The sequence below is a fragment of the Solenopsis invicta genome, chromosome 16, assembly GCF_016802725.1.
Source record: "Solenopsis invicta isolate M01_SB chromosome 16, UNIL_Sinv_3.0, whole genome shotgun sequence".
Classification (NCBI taxonomy): domain Eukaryota; kingdom Metazoa; phylum Arthropoda; class Insecta; order Hymenoptera; family Formicidae; genus Solenopsis; species Solenopsis invicta.
Window position 1 is genome coordinate 24,695,870 of NC_052679.1, and position 24,471 is coordinate 24,720,340.

Below are 24,471 nucleotides of genomic sequence, written 5' to 3' on the forward strand. Positions count from 1 at the left end.
CCGCTTTGGATGCTCGCTGCCGGTAATAATTATCAATGAGTACGCGGCACGTTCGTCCCGTTACCGTTCGCCACCGACCAAGGGCGCCACCGCACTGGGCGACGCGACGCGGCGCGACGCACGGCACTGACGCCACAGAGAGGAGAGAGCGAGAGAGCGGGAGCGCGCGCGCGCGCGCGCGTATCGATCGCGCGGCCGGCCAGTGGCAGCGGCATAATCAGGCGAGGCGCGACGTCGCGAGGATGCCGCCGCCACAGCCGCCGCCTCCGTCGCTTCCGCACAGCTTTTGCAGTTGGTGCGCGACTGGCTGGCCTACCGGCTCGTCTCCATTCTCTCACGCGTCGCCACTCTCATCCCCGCGCTGTCGCCAGACTATTATGTCGCCACCGTTCTCCTCCGTAGTGATCGTTTAGCTGTCGTCGCGGGTCGAGCCGACTCGCGCACGCTTGCCTCGAGGAAAACAGGATTCCGCACCGCCGCCTCCTCATCCTCCCTCATCCCTCCATCTCCCTCGAGAGAGACGAATGTCCACAGGTAAGGCGATCATCCCCAATGCTGTATAAACTGTACGCTCTCGCTTTTCCGCCGTTTCGAGTTCCGGCTATGTCGCGCGCGCGCGCGAGAGGGAAAGAGACCAAGCGTGCCGTGTGGTCGAGGGGCTGTAATTGAAACGAGCAGGTTCGATCGCTGCGCGCGACGTTTATAACCTGTCGCGAGCACATTGGCAGTCAATCGCCATCGACTTGCCAATTATATGCGACGCGACGCGATGCGACGACGAGCCTATGCTCCCACGATAAAATCTCGAAATTTGCTAATTTAACTCGGTTTATTGACCGTTTGACTGTCGGACAACGTCGTGGGGAGCCAAAAATACTGAAAAACATCGCTCGTTTTTATTTTTTATCACATTTACCTTCCATCCGCCCCTTTTTTCGCGTATTTTTTATAATAGCCAAGACCTATATATTTTTTGTATGAGTGTACGCTCGTGCATTGACATTTGCTTTCTATCTCGTGTACTCTTTTTGTCACGTTTTTAAATATTTTCCTGTAAAGGGCGCGTATCCCCATATTTAATAAAACGAAGACTATTATTAGCGCATCGCCGGACTCTCCAACGCAAATTAATAACAAAATTAATTTTTCCACCTCCGCGTTTTTCAGTTCAGAAATCCACAAAGAGATAAAACGAAAAAAAAGAACCAATTAATTTCGGACTGACGTAATTCCCTAACAACAAATTCAATCATAATGAATTATGTATAGCTAATATATAAACTATTCTATACCTAATTCAATTAATAAATAATTCAACGAGCGATCATTGTTTCTCGATCAAAACGAAACGCCGGTCGTGAACGGATTTGTTACATGCAAAAGGCCACAGTGTGACGTTAGTGACGTTACACGCGCGCACACATCCGCCACCGCGAAAGGACGATTTGTTTATACGCGATCTCATCTCACCGTTTCGAGTTTCGGTGTCCTCCCCCCCTCCGTTGAGACGTAGCGTACGATACCGATACCGATACCGACACTGATACCGATACCGATACCGACACTGATACCGATACCGATACGACACGGCATTACGCGCGTAAATCGCACGACGCCGCGGCGTCGGTCGATGCGGCCCAATTCTGAGCGTGCCATAAATTTCGATCGCCGATACTATCCGAAATGCCTGACGTGGCACGACCGACGGCTCTTCGTTTCGGATCCGGGTATGCCGGGACCGCGACGCGCGATCCACAAAATTTCGACGATCTTTAAGTCTGGCGCGAGGCGAGAAGTTTTCGATGGAGCTGCTTAAGGATGTATGGGTTATATCTTAAAACATTACTAAAAATATGCAAATTTCATAGAATATTCTAGCATTACGTTTACGTATCTGTGCAATATTGAGCATAATTCATTTATTGGTTTAGAAGTTATTTAATTTTTTGTTTATTCTTGATTCTTATTTAAAATTGTGTTTGTAGTTACACTCTTTTTATATTCTAATATATTAAAAATATAATTGCATATTTTTATATAATTATATAATAATTTATATATTTACATACTATTGTTATACTTATTTGCAAATTTAATCAGAAAAGTAGCATTACCAATTAAATCAAAATTTTTACATATTCTAACAAAACTTTAATAAATATTTGTCCAAAAATTTATTTAGATCCACTTACTTGTATAAAAGTTATTTATTTAAAACTGCAGCAAAATATAGAAATTTTTGCTGCAAAAACTATTATAAATCACATTTTTCATTTTTTGCAACTCGTTTCAGGGCATTTGCCCCACAATTCGAGCATTCGCGACGATCAAAATTTTTTATTTTATGTTTGATTAGGAAGAAAAATAAACCTAGAGGAGCCTTCAGTTTTTAAAGTTTGATAACTTTTAGCTCATATTGCCAAAACATCCTTAAGTCGCACGATTTTGTTTCGATCGTGAACGCTCCGACTCCGGTGTTTTTTCGGAAAAATCATTAACTTTAGTTTGCTAAAATAGCGGGAAAAATATCGAAGACCGGCATATCTTAAAATATACGCAGAAACCAGATCCTTTTATATTTCATGAGACAATCTGCCTTTGTGAAATTTTTATAGATGTGGGAAAGACTTTTTTTTCTCTTTAGAGAGTTAAAAAAGTATTGAACAATAAATTTGTTCTTGGAAATAATAATGTACTATTTTTTTTTATTTATTCATAATTATTTTACGTACTAATTAAGCTGTCTATGTGAGTAGCATTATTTAGGATTCTGAACTTTCCATGTATTTAATACTTTGATTTGATCGTTTATAATACACACAACTTCTAATTTCTATATTTTCTTATTTTCTATTCCATTTCATGCTTAATAAGCACAAGGTTTAATGATACATTTGTGACTATGAATCTTTACGGGCAGATAATACCGATTTATATTCGACAGAGAGTTCGAGGCAAAAAAAAGAAAGCGGAGTAAGTTCATAATTTATGATGCCCACTTTGAATATGAAGACATATCTAAAGGAAATTTTACAAATTATGGACTTATTCTACTCTTGCTCCGACTCCTTTCATTCTTCTTCTTATATCCTTCCGCTGGAAGTAACTTCTACTGAAAAGTCTCGAGCAGTCATTTACAACCCCTCTTGGCTATTATAATCAATTCACTTCACGGACTAACGTTAGATATATTTCAAACAATTTCTAAGGAAAGCTCAAAGCGAAACTTTATTCCGCGGAGTAATTCTTGTTCGCATCGTTCGGTTTATCAGACTTTTCGGTTTTATCGACTTAGCGCTCTCGTATTATCTTTATTACACCTGAGTGTTTCCCGTGCAAATCGATGCGGAGCAGAAGAAACGATTTGGCAAGCAAAAGCACATCCCTCTTGCTCTGCTATTTCTGCTCCCGCTTATCCGGCGTTGGCGAACAATGGCGGGTTTTAATATAACGCATCCGCGGACGCTAACGTATCTTCACGACGACGAGTTTTTCATTTAGTGCTACTTGTCGAAGCGAGATCTCCGGGGACAATCGCGAGCAATGTCGGGAGAGGGTTAAGAGAAGGAGAGACGCAAGACGAGAGGAGAATCGAAGAAAAGCTGGGCGCAGGACGCCTCCTGTCTGCGCGCTTTGCAATTTTAATGTCGACATTGCGAGCGACGATTTTTTGCTCCCCTTCTGTTCCTGATGTGTTCGAATCGAGTTCGAACACTGGATTTACGTGTCCCGCTATTATGGAAATCCGCGAATGTCGATATCGCTTATTAAAGATTCTGAGAGGCGCTGCAAGGAGCGTGTCCTTAATCCTCGTTTTCCCTAAAGACGCGGTAAACACTTCTTTATTCCATCCGCAATCGAAGCTTCGTAGCGCCAAACGATTTTGATTCAGTGACTAAAATACGGAGAGAGATGTTACAATTTTTGCATTATACATGGCGTACTGCACAAATTAAAGGAGTGTATTTCTCATATAAACTGTACAAATGGTAGCATATATAAATAAATGTTTTATACATATAGATCCAATATGAATTATTTATTTACAAATGTTTGAGGTTTATAAATAAAAGCACAATGTTTTAGAATTTGATTTAAAATAAAAAACGGGAAACAAAAATTTCATAAATTGTTCAACTAGGTATTCCTGGTTTATTAATACACGAAAAAAAAAAATTTTGCTGAAGCATCTGGAAATATAGCTGGATACAGATCTGAAAACAATCACGTTAAACCATCAAAATAATTTATGGAGCAATGCTGCAAAAAGTTTTGATATTCTGGCAATTAGCTTTCTACATAATTATTCTGATGGTCTAACAAAATTATTTTTATGTTTGTATCCAAATTTTTAAACATGTCATCAGCAAAATATTGTACTTCTTTTCAAGTAGATTGTATGGTGCGGTTTAAAATGAATTGTTGAATAATAAAGAAGATCGTGCTCGTTTTTTCTTCACGTAATGGTAATTTCTCCAGGTTATTTTTTCGTATCATTAATATGCTGTATTAATTTAGCTCGACAAATCTTTCTATGCTAAATTTTTCATAGTCTTGCAAATAAAAATGTAAAAGTGTGAGATTTGGTGATCTCGGTTGACAAGCAAAATGAATAATTGTTTGTAAATGAATAATCGTTCTGAATGGACCATGTTTATAAAAAAATTTTCTATTTTAATTATTTACGTTAAATATATGTTTCTTCAGTTTGTACGGTATAATATGCAATAACGTCTAGTCAGAAAAAAAATAACTGATGTGAAATATCAAAACTGGATTTGCGCTGCATTTTATGGCTTTAATACAGTATAAATGTTAAATTGTCATGTTTACCGTTGCTCGAATATAGCGAACGACGTGCGCATTACCGCGGTATGCGTTTATGATGCTGAAAAAAAAATCGTGTCTGTCTAATATTGTACGTACATCGCTCGTGTAAAATTACAGCGTGCTTGCCTCCCTTTTCCGCTGTCTTCCTTCGTCGCTCTTTTCGTTCTTTCTTTTTATTTTCAGACTACCATCTGGCCCTTTATGTGGTCTTTATGCGCGCGTTACGCGAGACGAAATTACAGGCGGGCTAATTACATACTGGTCATGCGATTCGCGTACTCGGGGAATGCGTCGACGACGATTAAAAGGCTAAAGGAGCGTGTCGCCGGGTCGTCGTTTTGATGACCGACCTACCCTGCGCGAATGCCGGACCGACGCTCATATCTGCAGGTCTTTGCGAAATTTTCTCACACCGTCGTATCGTAGTTTAAATCGGACGGTTCAAAGAGGAAACGAGAGTACATTTTTATGAAGTTGAAGTAAAAAAATAAAAAAATTTTCTTGTCAAAGTAAACAATGTACATTAGAGAGAGATAGTCTCAGCCACGCTGAGAGATTTTACATCACGGCTAAAAAACAAAATTTCTATGCGACTTAGAAGTTCCCATTCTCTTCCGCTGCATTATGAATCTACGTAAAGAGGAAAGTATACAGCAACAACAACAGCTGCAACTTTTCTTTCTTAGAAAGTTTTCCTCGAATGATCTATACCTTTCCTGAAACAATCGATTCAATCAGACGTACGTAGGTAAATAGTATTTTTAAGCCAACTGACGTTTTTGCAGTCACGCTGTGGTATTGTATTCGGGAAACGCATCGACAACGATTAAAAGGCTAAAAGAGCGTGTTGCCGGGTTGTATTGATGACCGACCAGTGCCTTGTACGTATACCGGATCAATATTTGCAAGCCTGCGAAATTTCCTCACACTGTTTTATCACTTAAATCGGTTAGTTAAAAAAATACGAGAGCTCTTAACGAAGTTTAAAGTAAAAAGTTGTTTTAGGGCAATTAAAAAAAAATATATATATATATTAATACAGCTTTATGTATATAAAAAAATTTTTAATTACGGCTAGAAAAATTTCTACTCTGCTTAAAAGTTTGCATTTTTCCATTAAGTTGTAAAAAGGAGAAAATGATATAGCGACAAATAATAGCTTTTTCTTATAAAGTTCACGCCTTGAAATAATCGATTCACAATCAGATATGTAGACAAATATTATCTTAAAGCCAACTGACACTTCCGCGGCAATCTGTCGCGGAGGCAGTTCTCTCCGATTGCTCACTTCGTGAGTTTCGCGATCGCGAAACTACGTGCTCTTCGTTTTTTGTTCGTAACTCGTGAAAGTTTTTTCGATCGACTACAAGGGGACCGTCTTTGCGTCCATCGCATCCGTTCTCAAACTCCTCCTATCTCTGGTTCTTATCATCCGAATGTCGCAAAAAGCGCAGTCACGGAAAATGATCTGCCGTTTCCACCATTCTCGGCCGCAACGGCAAAAAGAGCCGCACGCGAAACAAGCAATTTATTGCACGGCGGGATCGCGACGTTTACTTTCAGTCATTAGTTATCACTCATGTTTCGCTTTATCTCCAAATCTACGAAACGTCAGCTCATGAATTCGTCAGAGTCGATAAGAGAGAACGATAAGGCACGGCTGTTGTCGTGAATGAGGTGTTCGAAGCATCGATCGCGAAATCGAAAACGTTTCACGCAGGATCAGCCAATATTTTCACGGTTCTTTTACGGTCCTCTCTGTAAAGAAACCTGAAAAAAATTAATCGAATTAAATATAACGAGGCAATATTTGTGTATGGGGAGATTTTTTGAAATTTTTATTTCAAATTCAAAATTTCACGTTTGACACGCTCGCGCAGATACACTCTGTACGACAATGTTATGTACGCGCGGAACATCTCTTTGTCTCTCTTCGATGAGAGATGGCGTCCGGCCGAGCGATCAAAGCCTTCCAGAGGCCTAACGAGCCTCGGATGACGTCGATCGCTTCTGTTTTCCGTCGTCGTCGCAAGCTTCGATGAGCAGCTTTTTCCATCCCGCTGTGGGCAGATCGCGCAAAAGCTCCCGTTTTCCCTTTTCACGGTACTGGAAAGAGAGAGAAAGAGTCTTCCCTCTTCGGGTTCGGTCCACCGTGACACGGATAAAATTAGATCGACGACACTGCCGATCCGATCTATCCATCTCTCTCTCTCTCTCTTTCTCTCTTGTCATTTTTCTAGCCCTATCTTCCTTCTTTTTTTTTACGCTACCAGGCAATTCGGCGAAGCACGCGCGACGACTAAAGCTTTCGTGACATTTTTTTAATCAAACTTACGAAACTGAATTATAGTATCCTTCGTGTCGAAGGAAATTGAATATGTTCGAACCACCAGTCGATGTTTCTTTCTTCATCTTCACACATCGTCGATTTATCACGTCAAGATTTATCACAAGTGATGAAAAAAGAATTGCCCTCTGTATCATTTTTTCATCATACATCAATTCCGTAACACTTCCCTCGTGAGCGAATCATGCGCTTTTATTAACTTTTGCAATTAAAACTACACAGAAGAAAAAGTTTGTATGAAATCAACAATTTATTGTTTCAATATATAAGTGAGAATATTAAATCTTGAAAGAATTTATAATCTTAAATAACCTAATAATTTACTGACAGGAAGAAATTTTGTTTGTTGATGATTTGATAGTAATTCTTTTCCGTGTATTTATATTAACACAAGACATTTATAAGAAAAAAAAAAAAAAAAACGCTACGGTGCGTGTTCATTATGAACTGTTGTTATATTTAGGAATGGTGGATACCTGAAAAGTCACGTAGTTTTGCTGTTTATTTGACCGTTACGCAATCTAATCTAAAACGAGATGAGAATCCGTACAACATTTGCTATTCTTAGAGACACCAACTTAATTCAAAGTGACGTACTACATTTCTTAAGGACGCTTTACTTGTAGCTAACTAACAAGTTGTAGATATATACACGTGCGTCTCTAGCCGTTCGATGTGTGCCAAGTAATTCGTTTGGATTTTCCCGTTTGGACGCTATATCTATCTTGGGTCCGCACGCGCGTCATTGTCGCGTCGTGGTGTCAGTGACGTTGTTGGAAACATAACTCCGTCCAAGAATACAATAAGCGGCCAGCATTGTGGAATGTAATTAAGCTAGCGTTGCTGATGGAAGACAGCTAATGTCAAATTACAAGGAGCGTTAATGGCCACCATTCTCTCCTTTCTCACTCACTCACTCACTCTTGCCCTCCCTCGTCGTTTGTCGCTCTTGTCAAACGATTTACCTGCCACCGTTCAATCTTGTTGCGACCTAGGCTTCAACAGACTTATTACCTTATTGATGAATATATGACTGTCATGTATTAAAGGAAGAGAAATCGAAACAGCAGATGATTAAGTGCGTCAATTTGTTAGCCGCGATGAAAATTCACGTTGCGCCATTTTACTGGCGATTATCCCGCGAGTTCTGTTATTGAATTACTGAGTGTGCAGCGCGTGCTGTCAGAAGAGCGCAATCGATTTTTCGCCACATACTGATGGCGGCGGCAAGTCCGCGCGCGTGCCGGTAAACTGCCCCGCGGTTCTAAATTATAGTAGTTTCGGGTCGAAAGTTCGGCCCGAGCGCCGAGCCCAAATGTTCGCGGACACAATGCTCGCATATGAAGGTGCGCGGGGAATCCACGGCCGGCGAATTTCGCCGTACGCGCGCCGGCTATTGCCAAAGTTTTGAGATATAGGAATACTTGTTTTTACAAAAGCGCGAGGCGCAATCGCGTTAAAAGTGCGAGCAAATCCGGCGTCGTTTAAGCACGTCGCTCGTGAATTATCTCAGATGACGCGGAGAATGTTTGAAAACGTGAATGCCATACACGTCCCATTTTATCCTCCGTACTGAAAATACAAATTTCCAATCTTCATCATACGTCGATGAATATATCTTAATTTGTTATACATTTTGAAATGCTAAAATTGTATTTAAACGTTATACATTTCAAAATTGACGATGAATATGCAGCGTAACATATCTGAAAATAATGCGTTAAAAATTGTAGGCAACAGTTTTAATCGATTGTAATCGAGATTAGATCGCTATGTATGTAGCAACACAAATAACGTCTCATTATAATTTCATTTGAGATTAGCTTAATAAATTAGTATCTAATGAATTATTTAAATAAGTATGTCACGTGGCCCATATAAAGAACCGATTACAGTCTTATTATTTCTCAATTTTAGAAATCTAATAAATTACAATCCCTGAGCTATTAATGCCACTTTTACTGATAAGACAAAATTCAGATATCGCGGCGCATAATGTTATGAGCGCACAGATATGGACGTACTATATATATATATACATATATATATATATACATATATATTGCGGTTTCACTCTGTTATTTCGCACGCTGCTGCATCATACGGCATCAGTGCATTATCTCGTTTCCGCACGAAGTATGGTGTAGTCGCGTAGAGGCGATTAGTTGGCTACTTTATCGTTTAGAGAACCGCGTACAATGATGCGACGGGGCGAAAGGTCGTCGATACTAAAGCTGAAACCCTTTAGTAACTCGAGCTGTCGTTAAAACCATCTGCCATGATGCTACTTGCGCACCTTGTCTCCTTGGCGACAACGCCAGGCCTGCCGCCCATAAACCTAGCAAGACGACCGAATATCTAATGTTACATATCGTCCTCTTCGCGTTTCGGTACCTCGCTGGCAAATCTTTATCGGTATTTAATTAACAAAAAACGTAGATTAAATTTTAAAACGTTTTACCTCGTTGTTCAATTTCAACTCGTTAGCCCGTTAACACTTATTTTATATATTTTTTTTTTAAACAAAATAACATTTAATGGAATATTTGATGTTGGATCGTTATTTTTAAGTGAATTGGATTAATTTGCGCTTAAAATATTAAAAAGCATCTAAATTTATCATCTATCAAAGTTGAATAATCAACGTTTTTCCACTTGATCAGAAATATTATTTTTCTGTCGCGTCGCGTCGATCGACAGACTCACTTCTGATAGGACGGATTTTTCTTTTAATAGCAAATTAACCGCAAAGTAGCTCTTACAATTATTTTACGAAAGCTTTTTGCCAGATTGCAGCGGGATAAGAAAGAAGATTCAATTGGCGAGAAACAATTTGCAGGATTCGATCGTGACATATTCGCCGTCCGATCATCCCCTAAAGGATCTCTTGGGTTTGACCCTCGTAATTGAGTCGAGTTTCCTTCCCTATCACGCACGCACGATGGTGTGCGAGATTAATTCCGCCGCTCATTGTACTCTTTATGGGACAGACACCTACAGGCATTCTTAATCAGTCACCAGGTCCCGTTTTTGTCTCAAATTCCAAAAGAACTCTAGCAAATTGCTTCTGTTTCGATTCGTCGTTGATCATTACATTCACTTTGTTAAAGCTCCTACTTAAATATAAGATCGTTATTAAATCTTGCGATTAATGATGCAAATCGTATTTAACTTGAGAATAGTTACCTAGTTTTGCGTATCACGTGAGAAAATTTTTACATACTAATTAAAAATCATTAAATGTATATTATTGATTGTTTTATAATTTATTATTAATTGAGATTATTACACGTATATAGATTTATTCAATATTTTTTTTTAAAAAAGTAAGAAGAAGTAAAAAATAAGTACATATTCTCTATCAATAAAGAAACTTATTGCTACTGAGTTCTAATTTTTTGCTGCTGTGGTTTAAAGCTCTCCTTAAGTGACTCTATATTCCTGGGTTACAAGAAAGAGAAGGGGAAGACCTGATAAAAAATAAGAAAAATATAACATTTAACGAAGACGCGTTATAAGAAGAAAAAAGTTTAATTGGAAAATGTTCTGGTATCAATTACTATAACAACGTTCAATAACAGTATATACAGCCATAACAGAACTCTATACGCATTTTATCGATGTAACCCGATATAACATGTTACTCGTTGTCTATCAAGGTAAACACGACGCCGGGAGGTATATTTTTACACAATGATACAACGCGATACATTTTTTCCTGTTCGTATCGTAGAATTACATTTTTCTTGATTCTTCATCTTGATTGTACCATATTCCGCCTGAGGAATATCGGGCGACCTGTTAAGGTGAAAGACTTGGCAGCATCCGGAAACGTATCGAACGAAATCGAACAAAAAGAAGTATCGAATAGAAAGAAAGAAATAGGAGAAGAGAGAAAGAACAATAAAGAGAGAGAGAGAGAGAGAGAGAGAGAGAGAGAGAGAGAAACGTCGAAATAACGTATGAGGCTAGCGGTGTCGTTGAAATCCTTCGACACTGCGTGCCTCGACTGTCCCACATATAGTTTACACATATATTTCCTCGCCTTCGATCCTCCAAGGTATTACGAAGGGATCTTACCGGCTCCGATTCGCGAATCCTCGCGGAATCGTAAGTTACGGTGGCGCCGGCATCACCCAGGACGCCTCTCCGCGCCGTTATTCCGTCGTCGACGTATCTTTTCCGCGGCGCTGATGGATACCGCGGATGCGCGCGTTTCGAGAAGAAATAGCATCGCGAGGCTCAGTCGTCTGTAAACTGCGCTTCGCAGTCACGTAACGTCAGTATAAAACGTAACGGTGCGGCAAAAGAAAGGGTCCGAGATGGTAGAAACGGGAGGCGGGTATGCTAAGACGCGAAACGAGATCCCTGACGAGATCGAGGAAAGAGCGTAGAGCGTAGAGCGTAAAGACGAAGAATGTCCGTTGTAAGTTGTAAGTCTCGTGGAGCTCGGCAAAGTACCGCGAAGGTTTACTCTCTCTCTCTCTCTCTCTCTCTCTCTCTCTCTCTCTCTCTCTCTCTCTCAGCGGCGCTTTAGGAAGCCAAAACCAGGACGAACTTGTTTGACGTTAAGACCCGGGAGGCGGGATACAACGTGTCAAGTAGTTGGTGCATACTTCTTGAACGGGTAACGCTTACTTTGACTCAGCGACGAGAGGAGAACATTCTGTGTATATATATATAAGGAATCGCCTCGATAAAATGCACGCGCAGAATTGCATCGTCACGACGCGACGGATTCGGTATAACCGGGGTATCCTTCTTTTTCATTTCCGGCGTTGCTCACGGCGAATAACTCGTAACGTGAAATCTCGCCGATAAATTCCACACGATTTTCCAAGTTTACGTTATCCGCCTTCCGCCTGCCGTCTCGTCTCGAACGTTCTTCGTATATTCACTAACGTGGATATTATGCATCTCGATTGTTCTCGGGCAAAAGTTCGGGGAAAGTTTTCACCGTTTACCCAGGGTACCCAGGTGTCTTTGGCCGCTACTCTCTCGCGGAGAGCTCCATAAGCTTTGGAAAATTGAGAATCGCCAAGTTTCCGCCCATCGCCCCCTCCTTCCCTTCCACCGATCTATTCTTTTTTTTTCTTTTCTTTAATTTATCCATCCCTTTCGTCGATGCGATGAAAAATCTCGAAGCGACCATGCATTAACGAATCGCTATCGGGGAAACGTGGGACGGGGGATGGAAGTAATTGTACTCCCGCGACAATGCGTGCGACATGCGATTTCATGCAAGGCAGATTAGCGAGCGAGATTAGCATAATCGACGCGTAGTCAACCTCGCGGACTCAATTCGCATATGAACTTACAACGGCAGCAGGCACTCATTGACAATCATCGATGTCGATATTTTTCGTATGTTATTGCGATAGTCTTATCAATGCTAAATTAATTAAGGATTTTACCATTTTGCTTGATATCGTGGTGAGGCTGGAAAATGTGATAAGGCTGGAAAAGGCAATAGAAAGGAAAATCGTTGATCACGCGAAACATTCAATTGCCACTTTTTGGACAAAGAACTGGCCTGCGCGGATCGATACACCTCATAATTAATGTAACAATTTATCGCGCGGTCGTGTATAAAGGATCTGCGACTTACTTTCATAAAAATTCCAGAGCCGTTGGGAAAATATGTAAAAAGTGGAGGAGCGGTTGGAAGCGAGCGGCGGGTATACCGACCCCATATTCATGGAAAAATGTTATTAAAAGTACTGTGTAGCCATACGCGATTATAACGGTCCGCGGGGCGACTTCGATTTTCGAAAAATGTTCCAGCAGCTTCGCCGGGATAAGTTTCGCCGTTTGAATTTACTTTTAATAAATCGATACGCTTCCATACTCTCTTCGACATTACACACATCTACGTTTCGCTATGATTTAATAAGTGTTATTAGTCTGAATTTCCATTGCGAGCTACTTATCAATTTACTACTATTGAACAAATTTCTATTCGTGCACAATAGCGTAATGAGCGCGATAGAATTTATTACGTTAAGTCCCTTTGTTCTGCAGCGCTCTGAATACCTGTAATTATCGATAACTTTATCGGTTAGCCGTTCGATAAATCGATATCTAAAAATTTATATTTTTTACAGCGGCAAGAAAAAATAGGAAAACCATCGGAATTATATATTACGATCATAATTGCGCATGTGAAATTTCGCGCTTCCCTCCCTCTATTCGATCGTTAGCGATGAACATAAGCGGTAAAGTCGCTGTTAAAGCTTGCGCGATTCGGTAGGGAGTTTGCAGGCCAGCAGAGGTAGAGCAGAGTAAATTCGTTGAACGCGAACGTTTTTATAGCGTGTCGTAAATATCCCGCGATGCGTGTTAGTCACGCACTATCGCACAATGCCGGAAAAATTTCAGATAAATTGCTACAAAGAGAATACGATCTCGATAACCAGCGACAGTCGACACTGTCTCCGATTTATGGTAATTGTGCTGATAACACCGCAACGAGATTGATATCGATGATCTCGTTATCTAACGAGCGTGATGAATAATTAATTTCGCTTGATGAATCTGTCACTCTCTCGATCGTTTCGACGAGCAAAATTGCGGTATGTAATGTAGACGTTACGACGGGGGAGGGGAGGACATCAATTTTCGGGCGTAGCGCGTTTATTGGCGCCGCTACTTCGAGATATATCACGAAAGATCGTGCGTACGATCTGTTTGCGAAGTTTATCGCCGCCTCTTTCGCGTTCGACGTCCACTCGACGACAGCAAAAGCAACAGAAGGAGAATTTATATGAAGCACGCGCGCGCGCGCGCGCGCGTTCGCGAACCCTTTGCCTCTCTTCACCTCTCGTCCATTTCCATCGAGTACTCTTTACTGTTCTCGTCACTCGATTTATCTTGACGAAAGTGTCCTCTGAATTCTGTTATATTCTGACTCAATGTTGATCGAAGAGTGTACCTTTTTTGAAAAGGTCATACCTTCCAAATATAATTTTACAGAAAATATTACTGGTACGAACGAACGGGAAAACAAAAAAATGATTAACAAGTCTAAAAAAAAGTCGCTATTGTTTCGTATAAAAATTCTCTCAGGTTAATACGAGATTTTTATGATTTTTATAAGGGGGAATTTAGAAATATGGCTTTTTCAACTTGATGTAAATTTTGTCACAAAAATCAATTTGAATAATCTCAACTGCCATCACGTAAATAAAACACATTTGATTTTGTAATTAATATTAAATGTGATAATTAATACAAATAAATATAACTTTGCGATTTGTCGCAAAGTATTAATAATCGTTATTTTACGCACTTCTTTCTAGCATGTAAGTTTCTTTTTTACTTACATTAGCAAATTCAACAGAGTTTGCGTAATAAACAAAGAAGTTGTAATTTCAATCGCGGCGCGCTTTCGGCAAACGTTTTACCCTTCCCTCCCCCCCCCCTCCCTTTTCTTTCTGCTCTCCGCAGGTGGTTCTCTACTCACTTTATTCTGAAGTTTGGTAAATCCATCATACAATAGGCTTCGCCGTTTAATCCGGCTCGCGACTAATCCAGTTGGGAAACTTGTCTCGACGCAACTTCGTCTTCCTGCTTCCTGCGGGAATGGCTAACCAGTTATGTCGCGAGTGGAAAAATATCCCGCGTATAAATGAAAAGCTACCTTTACGTCGACTTTTCTGCGAAAAACTGATGTACTTGACATATGAAGAGCGAAATTTCGCTTTCTTTAGCCTTATCCTCTTCATATTTAGGTAGATTGATCCTCGTGAGATCAATAGAAATAAGATTGAACGAACTTGCGAATGAAAAGTTGTGAAACGGCTTCGAATTCTTTTCTGAACAAAATTCTCAAAATCGCGGGATGAGTCAAGCTGACTCACATCGTCTGTTACTCACCGCGTTGAAGGACTCTTCAGTTTCAGGAAAGTAATGCCGTAGCAGTAAAAACGCTGAGCTATGGGTTGCGTAAGTACCACATGCATTAGGGGAGATGCAAAGTGCTTAAATCCTGAAGGGTTTCACGCGTTTCTTTCCCATTGATTTCCCTTAAATACTATCGTCGGTCGTATCGTACGTTATAAATTTTAATCGATCTCGCTGCATCTATAACGTATGTAAAAAAAAAAACAACGCCATCAACGCCACCGTTGATTATCTCCGTTCGATAGATTTGATCATTGTGTGTTAAGGGAAAAAATATTTTCAGGTAAAAAGCTCGATCGAAAACTATTATAATTCCGTGATAAAAATACTCGCAATATCACTGTAAAATTAAATAACTGAAATTGTTCGAAGCGTAAAACGTTTAGTTGTATTTTAGAGCTAATGGGGCCACCTGATATCGTCAGTTTTTCGTACCGGAAGACCGCAAATTATCTCTTCCTTCGAAGACGAGGGGAACGCGGATCGCCGTAATAAACGACTAAATAAATGCCGTTGATTATCTCTATAATCTCGATCAGCCGGCGTATTACGCCGTAAATCGAAATATGATGCAGCCTGTCCGCACCCCGAAAGGGAGGGTGCGAAAACGAAGAAAAGACGCGTATCTTTCCGCGTGAGCAGACGCGGGAAAATGCGAATCTCCGTTCAAGCTTCCGTCTGCGCCCCTGCATACCGGCGCGTAGGTATACGCCCGTCGCGCCGTTAGACTACTTAGTCTAACGAGAATATAATCGATGATATACTACCTCGCGGCTTAATCACGCGAGGAGATAAAACCCCTTTCTGCCTTCCCCTCCCACCCGTCTCGTCCCCCGTTGGTCCTTTATCTCCCGGAGCGAGGAGCGAACGCGCGGGGCTAAATCTAATTCCCGGCCGTGTCATCCCCGTCTCTCGTCCTTTCTTACCCCGTAGCCGGAACGCCGCTCATTATACTCGAGGAGACAGGAAGATTTTATTACGTCATCCACAAAGACTCTTTACACGGTACTTTTTTCCTTTCGGCCGGCCGGGCCCTCGACCGGAGCGTCGTATTTCACCGCGACGTGTTGAAGGAAAAAGAAAAAAAAAAATGGAAAAAAGAAAAGAGGAGAGGAGAAGAAGAACGTCGCATGGCGCAATTTCGCGGAAATTGCCACGTTAGAATCGCAGAGCCAAATTAGCGCACGGCATCTCGTGAGAGACAGTTGGATCGAGTATACGGCCCCATCTCGATGCTTCGCTCTCTGCGATTATTTTTTAAATCTCTGCAGGTGTAATAACCAATTCCATCATTTTGTGTCTATTAATATCCGAGTACTTGAACAATCATCACGCTGATACGATTTCGCTAATATTTTTGTCGAAAAGCAATTTTCCAAGTTTAGTTGGGCCATATTCAAAATAACATCGTGTTTACTAGGCAGGTTAACGACCGCTTTCCGCAAAACTGAATTTTCAATCAAAGTATTTTGTGAGAAATCTCATTTTCCAGTTTCCGCACGTATCTGAAATCTAATGTGTCGCGCGTGCAAGCCGTAAAATTTTACGCTCGTAAAAGAATGTCGCAAGAGTACGTAAATTCCGACGGTGCACAACAAAACAGTCAATTTTTACGAGCAATTTCACGAAGCTTTTCGGCGGTCCGGTTCCTTCTTCTTTTCCCCTTTCTCCTTTTCTCTGCTTCATCTTCTCACGTGCTTCCTCTTGCTTTTAGTACTCTTTACCGTTCGTAAAGAATAGTTAGGTTCCGACACAACCGATCTCTGTTTGCACTTCGTGAGCTTTCACGGGGAAGTGGTCTCGGTTTTAACATTCTCGTCGCAGATTAGGCACGGTTTCGTTTCTCCTCCCTTTTCCTCTCTCCTTTCCTCCCCCCTCTCTCACTCTCTCTCTCTCTCCAGCATTTTTGAATTCACTTCAACGAGTATGGAATTTTCGGTGGCTTTTACTCGTCGCGTCGAATAAACGACCTCACTCATGCGCAAGACTCTTTATTAGATTAACAAACGAAGTGCCGTAGAATTATTCATCGCGGTTTCTTTTTCCGTCGAATACTCGAAATAGCGTTTTATACTGAAAAGTATCGTGTTTTTTAGTTTTTACTACGCAGTAACGCACGTTTTTTGTAGACTGATATAATTGACGCAATTTATTTTAGAAGAAACTTTATCCTAAAAATATATAAAAAATGTTTCGCTCTAACAGTTCTCTTTTTTTATATAGTACGGCTTTTTATATAAATTTACGTTTGTACATGAAAGAGATTCTATTACAGCTATTGATATAGAGAAACAATAATGAAATGGAATGATAGCCAGAATGGAATGCTTTTATGCAGTTGAATTAACGTTATTGAATATATTTATAGTATTTCCTGAAAAATATACATCTTTCGAAACAATGCTTTCGAAACAACGCTTTTTGAAAAATAATTAATTTAATTATTTAAAAGAGAGAGAGAGAGAGAGATTGATTGATTGATTGATTGCTAACGTATTTCTCGTTTCGTTAATCGAAAATTGTCCACCGGTTTATTTGCGGCGCAACATTAATTGATTCTTATTCCATAATGAAGTATCATTTCGATTGTTGGGGTCATCGTAAAAGCCATTCACGCGGGTGATATGTGCACGCGTTGTCGTACATTTCGCAGGGCACGCCATTTGCATACTACTGCAGCTTTGTGAGAGCGTACCGTTAGTGCGAGAGGGCGAAGCTTGTGGAGCTTGCAGGGCTCGCTGGGCTCGTAGGGCCGCAGGCGGCTAAAAGAGGCAAATACAATGTTCTCGAATACCGAAAATCACTCGCGTTACAAAGCTATCGCGCGGACGCAGGTTATTTGTTCCTGGCAAAGTTCCAATCCGAATACCGGCCAGATCGGACTTACAGTCCTTCACCCGAAAAACAAAATAAAAAAAGGAGAGAAAGAAATAGGATACGACTCTAATGTGTTATAAATCTCGTTGCGGTGGACACCGGAACGTCTAGCTGACGCAACGTGCAATGCGCGACGCACGTTTCGCAATTTTATTGGTAATTCTATCATGAAATTTCACGATGACTCCCATCCCGCAAAGAAGAATTTAATAATGAAGTCTATAACCAAGTGAAAACATTTACATTTGCAATAAACACGTATAACGACCTGTTTTACAAAGCTTTGTTCGAAGCGGAACGATGTTAAGTGTAAGTCGATTATAACCGAATCGAAAAATATTTGTTGGCTCGCGAGCGTGAGCGAGCGTCAAGCGTATCGAAAATCGAAGTCTCCGCGCTACGTGCAACCATCTAGCTACCTTGATGCAACCATCGCGACCGACCGGCCGATTCGATCCAGCCGATAAATTCGGCCTTCTGGCAACAATGAGCCGCGGTCGGGAAAGGCGACGATAATTTTTGTGTCGTCCATTAAATCGTTCTGGTCATCCGGCTCAATCAGCCGTGCGAGAAAGCCGTCAGCTTCAGACGTTCCTTTTTCCTACTTTTTTTCTTTTCTCTCTTTTTTCTTCTGTCAGCGTCGTTCCACCCGTCCACGGATATTGGACATAGGGTCAAAGGTAGTCGTTACGACGCAGCGGCATGAAATATTGTGAGGAAAGCGAGACAAACGAAAAGGAGGCCGATATTTCTCTTTTTCTTTCTCTCTCTCTCTCTCTCTCTCTCTCTCTCTCTCTCTTTCTTGGCTAATGGAAAAACGCGAAAATCCGTTGGCCAATTTGCGGTTGACTTCACGAATACAGGCCAGCAGAATGTTTCGAACAAAAATAATGTCTTTACCGTATTCCTGGAGCCGACGATTCGAGACATTACCTCGAGAAATCTTACGACAGTAGCGGATTAAGGTTTTATGGCTTGTTTAGCGATCAGTATGGATTTTAGTGCTTTCAACGCGCTGAATTTTTTACGAATACAACATGCGGTCGTGTGAAACGAGAGTCTCTTTCATTTTGTATGCTCGATTCTTTGAAAAATGCAACAAAAGTTTTCTCTTATCTACAAGAGAATGCAATCCACCTGAGAGGGGCTGTTCGGATAAATTACGGATATTCAGACAAATTGGATCGTTACGAAATGATACTTTCTTTCGTGAATGTAGCGTTTTACTCGGGATATCAAACGAATTTTAACGGGTACAATCGAGACGAGAATGGAATTTGTTTCGTGTCGTTACGGAGACCGCTACGGGAAATCGTAATTTCGGGCAAAAATAGAAATTGTAGAAACTACACGCTTCTTTTGAATATGTTATTTTAGAAATTAGATACAATATTAATTACGATCCTGTACATTGGAAATTAAGTTTATGCTTATAATATGAATGAAAAAAAGATTCTTAATTCGGAAATTCAAAAAATTATAAAATTTTAACGCTGCAAAGAGTGTAAAAAAACATGTTAAAAAAAATTTTTTTTTTTTGTTTAAATTTATCTTAAAGGGGAATCAATCGTTGAAAATTGGTTTAATTTTTTTTTGTTTTATTATTGATCCACAACAAAATAAGATAAAATAAAATTTTAATAAGATTTATTGATATAAAAGTTTATCAAAATGTAATTGTTTAATAATAAAACAAAAACGAAAAATGATCAATTTTCAGAGATTGGTTTTATCCTCTTCAGAATAAATTCAGGCAAAACAAAAATAGTTTATTATAAATATATATCGGGACATCCTCTATGCATTGCCAAGATTTTGTATTTAGTCATTTTTTTAGTTTTTGAATTATGGACCTTCTCTTGCGAAAATTAAATAATTATACATTATTAGCTGTATTATCTTCCGCGAAACTTGTAAATTTGCGACAGTAATACTGTGAAACAAGAAAATTGAAATTACATAAATTATTCTACATAAAACATGGACGAATAAATAAATGCTTCAATTTTTGTCTCAACATGAAAACCATGTACAAATAGATATTTCTATTCTCCATACATTTTCAGTACAACCTTCGCTGCTTATTACCGCGGAATTAAGTATATCGTGGGGCATTAAACGGTGGCATATATACGCCCGGATATGCACATCCAGATCCAATTCCATCCCGACGGAATTTCACGTAGCCGCAGGTGCTCGTTTTTCCGTGGCGCGAGGCCGCAACTTATATTAACCTCAGCGGAACCAGGCCCTTTGCCACAGGGGGGGGAGGGGCTTCAGCTTTTCGCTAGATTAATTTCGGTAGTCGGCCGATATAAATCTCCCGATATCTACTGGGGAAACAGAGTGTTATGCGAAGACCAGTCACTGAATCCGACCAAAGGCACCAGGCACCGTCGCTCTGGCCAGCTGCCAAACACGTCATCTGGATGTCTATCGATTAAAAATTCCGCAAACATCGTTACGCGAACAAAAAACACGCGGAAAGCTTTCGTGACGCAATCGTTCGCATTAAACACCCTTCTGCGAACGACCTCGCTTTACGTAACCAACGAGGAAAAAGCACAAAAGATTAAAGCCGATTAAAGACAGTCCGCATTGTACATGCAAATATAAAATTGTTAAACTAATGGTCGAGCTACTTTCGAGAGTCAAAAGTAATATTGAGACTCGTACGCCGGTTATTCCGCCTGAGATAGACGGCTTTATCCGGCCGAGACCGATTTTCCTGTCGTCCTAATAATGTTCGTGAAATCGAGCGAGAATTCCCGTTGTTCTCCTCTCTTCTTTCGCCAGTTTCGCTGGAACTCACCGCCGCGACGTTTTTTCCGGCGCGATGATTTTTCGTGGTAGGTGAATTACACGCCTGTCGGACGCAGCGCGCTATGCTTCGCCACACGACGCCGATGGAGAGGTCTCGTTGAAACTTGCAACGGGGCGAGTCATAATAAACCGCAAAAAGAAGCAAGACGGCGGGTTTGTCGCTTAACGCGGAATTAACGAAATCGAGCGTGACTCATGTCGCGATAATTGCGTCACGATAAAATGTTTGTGTTACAAGTACGCGCAAAAACATATTTTATGCATGGGTTTATTCACGCGATTTTTTTTTTTTTTTTTTTTTTTTTTTTGTTAAAAAGTAGATTAGATAACTTTTTTCGAACAAATCGCGAACGGAACGCTTATTTGTTACAATGACATAAGTAAAAAAAGAAAAACGTTATTCTTTAGTTGTCTGCGAAAAAAAGAAATTTTATCCGACTTCAGTGCACTAAATAAAAAGTTAATGATACTTTTATTTCTGTACAATTAACAGACCATACTGTTGCACCAAAATCGTATTTAAAAATGACATTACAAATTTTAATGATTCAAGACATTCAAAGAAGAAAACTTTGTTCTTTGAATTAAGTCGTTGCAACAAATAAATATCTTTATCAGAATGAGCAAATAGGTATTTAAATTAAATTTTCTAAAAACCGAGGAATAAAACTTCTGTAGAAAAAATTCTAAATTATTAACACATCATGCCAAAACTTGTATCAAAATAAAAAGAAAACATAGAATACACATATTTTACTACGCAGATTCGAGATACTCGTATAGATTTCGGAAATGTGACACTAGAGTGTCGCTGGAGAAAAGCGAGAATACTGATGCTCTTAGATTCTCACGTTTACACTAGAAGGCGGAGTGGAAGCCGAGTACTTGCATCGCGAGATTAAAGACGTCGGCCTGGAAGAGACAATCTTTTAAAATAACCGCGCGTCCGCGTGTAATTTGCGAGAGGAGCTTGGACGTGCCCATCGCTGTCTGCCTTCTGCAAGTTGTTCACAATCGGATTGAAATGCTCGGCACGCAGCTCCGCTCCAACAAAGTCTGTCGCGTGGAAGGAACAGCCGGGAATGTCCCGCCCGGCTCTCGCGCGGCGACGCGACGCCACGCGAAAGCAATTTTTATATTAAAGCTGTCTCCATTATAGGCGAATATGTTGCATCACAAAAAAAAAAAAATCTTACCTATCAAGCTGATGATATCATCGTCTCTATCTCGTACGACTTTCGCGTTTCAGCTATATATTAATTGAGTTTTTTTTTCTTTCTCTTTGAAAAACGGAGATTTCTCTTACGGGCGGCGAATTAATATTTTTTAATTAATTTTTTTTATTAAAAAAATAAAAAGTTAAGAAAATAATCTTTCATATTTTTTAATTCGAGGAACGAGCGTTGGAGATGCGGACACGAGTTGAGGGATGACTTTTGAAAGGCGTAAAGACTCTCGGGTTGCTTCGCACGTTTCATTTTCTCTTTCCTTCGTTTCATAGCCGGGCCGCCCGGCGGTATACGCGCGAGACGGAGTGCAGTTTATGGCCCCGTGCCTCATGTAGATGCATGTTTATTACCGCATTAGTAGAGGGCGACGCGTAGAGGGGCGGGCATCGTATATACGCGCGTATATATATCCTCGGCGAAGGGTGCTGGGGTAGGATTCTGTTGGTTTACTGAGTAGGATTCTGTATTCTCTCTCCGCAAAATATCCTGCCACGAGGATCTAGTCGTCGTTTCCGTTTTCACATTACCGGAAACGACCGAAACCCGTAGGCGGAATTTCCTCTCTTCTCATTCTCTTTCCAAGTTCCGTTACTTTTTTTTTCCTCTCTTCTCTCTATGATACAACGCATTTTTCTCTTTGTGATGCAACATTCTCTCGATATCTGAAGAAACGACGATTATTCAAAGTCCTCGTTTTTGTGTAATTTTTAGAGACTGACGATGAACTATATCAGAAATTTCTGCTATGTGACGGTACATGATTATCAACTTAATTATCTGAAAAGACTGGTATCCATTCAAAATGAGAACAATAGAATTCTTCTGCTAAAACACATTGTCAAGATACGTTATTGTTTCATTCATAAAATATTTTAAACGGCAAGAAGTCTAGAATAATCGTTTTAGTATCGTGTTCTGAAGATATATAATTCAGTTGTACTCTAAAAATACTAGATGATAACATCGTTAATAAAGTTATTCACGTTTTTAAATATATTCATCTAATAAGTGTGATAACATGCATTATTTATTTCATGCATTTTTTAAAAAGAATATGACTATAACAAACAGAAATTCTTATACCACCTCAAAAATACATTCGTTAAATTTCATAAAGCTTTGTTTATTTATGCATTTTTTAAAAAGATGCGTGTATGAATATAATAAACTAAAAATTTTTATATCTTAAAAATACACACTTTAAATTTCACGAAGCGTCATACTGTGTTTTCGTAAGCCACGCAGGCCGGTCAGTCCAACCGTTTTCAATCAATTCGACCTCAATTCTACTTCCATTTTTTTCACGTAACTCATTGCACGAATCGAAGCCAACGACGAAATTTCTCGAACGAGAGACGAAATAATTTTCAGGCGGCATTCTCGCGGTCAGCGACGCGCAAAATGACGCACGAGCTCGCGTCGATTATACCTGACGCGACGACGATGAATATGGGGAAGAGCAAAAGGACCATCGCGCGCAAGTATATTATTCCGTAATGGTGAAACGATTAGTCAGATCACCCTCCGGACCCTACGCAGCGCTGACAGTTGCACGCGCAACCTGCACATGATTAATAATCACGCGCCGGCCGTCGTTATTGGCGCGCGACCGTTATCGCTATCTTCCGCTTATCTGCTCCCGTACTTTGATGCGCGCCATTGTCGGAAATTAATCCATTCGGTGGCAGAGAGAAAAGGATGCGCGCGAGCACGGTTCGGTACGCTTGAGAATCTATTCGAATCACGTACATCTTCGCCATTGAAAGTTAGACAGTCAAAAGTCCAGCGCACATTTAAGTTCGCACGAGGAATTAAGATTTTCTATCTGTTGGCATCTTAACACGTGAAATTGAACCAACCGCCACAATTCGCCGTTTCGCGTGAATTTGAATCAGCCACCGTGAGACAGTTTTGCCGAAGAGCGTGTAGAGCACGAATTGATTGGCACTAAAAGTCTTTTTGGCGACTGACCGATCGCTATTAACCGTTTCTATTTTTAAAATCATTATTATTTTTTTATGTTAACATTATATGTTACAATTTGTGCCAATCTAGCTCGTTATTGAATAACAAATTTGTGTATCGTAAACGAGACAAAGTACGAGCGTTGAAACGAATGTTGATCGATTATTCAATAAATATAATATAAACATTTATGAAATCAAAACATAATCAAAGTGAATTTACCTAAGCAATTTGTTTTAGTCTCGATTATGTTTTGATTTAATATATTTTTATATTTATTGAATAATCCATCGATACTTGTTTTAATGTTCGTATTTTGCCTTGTTTACTCTTAATTTTGTTAATATTATATGTTTTGTTCAATTAAATCAAATCTCCTATTTCTTGTATAAAAAAATAGGATTCTGAAATGTTCAGACTTTTCATTAATTATTCTTTTTGTTTTGAAATATTTGATTTTCCGTCACTTTATTTTTCATAGTAGTTCACATTCGCTTT

The 24,471-nt window shown here is 40.1% G+C and overlaps 1 protein-coding gene across 4 annotated transcripts in view; it reads left to right on the top strand.

Annotated features, from left to right (window-relative positions):
* The window catches only part of LOC105193823 (RNA-binding protein Musashi homolog 2), a 115,126-nt gene that overhangs the window by 724 nt on the left and 89,931 nt on the right, over positions 1 to 24,471 (top strand). For 2 of the 4 annotated variants that reach the window (XM_039458894.1, XM_039458896.1), the window contains exon 1: positions 296 to 534. The exons of the other annotated variants lie outside the window; for them this stretch is intronic. The gene's annotated coding sequence lies outside the window, so the exon portion shown is untranslated. Of the gene's footprint in view, positions 1 to 295; positions 535 to 24,471 lie in introns of those variants that run through there. 4 annotated transcript variants of the gene reach the window in all.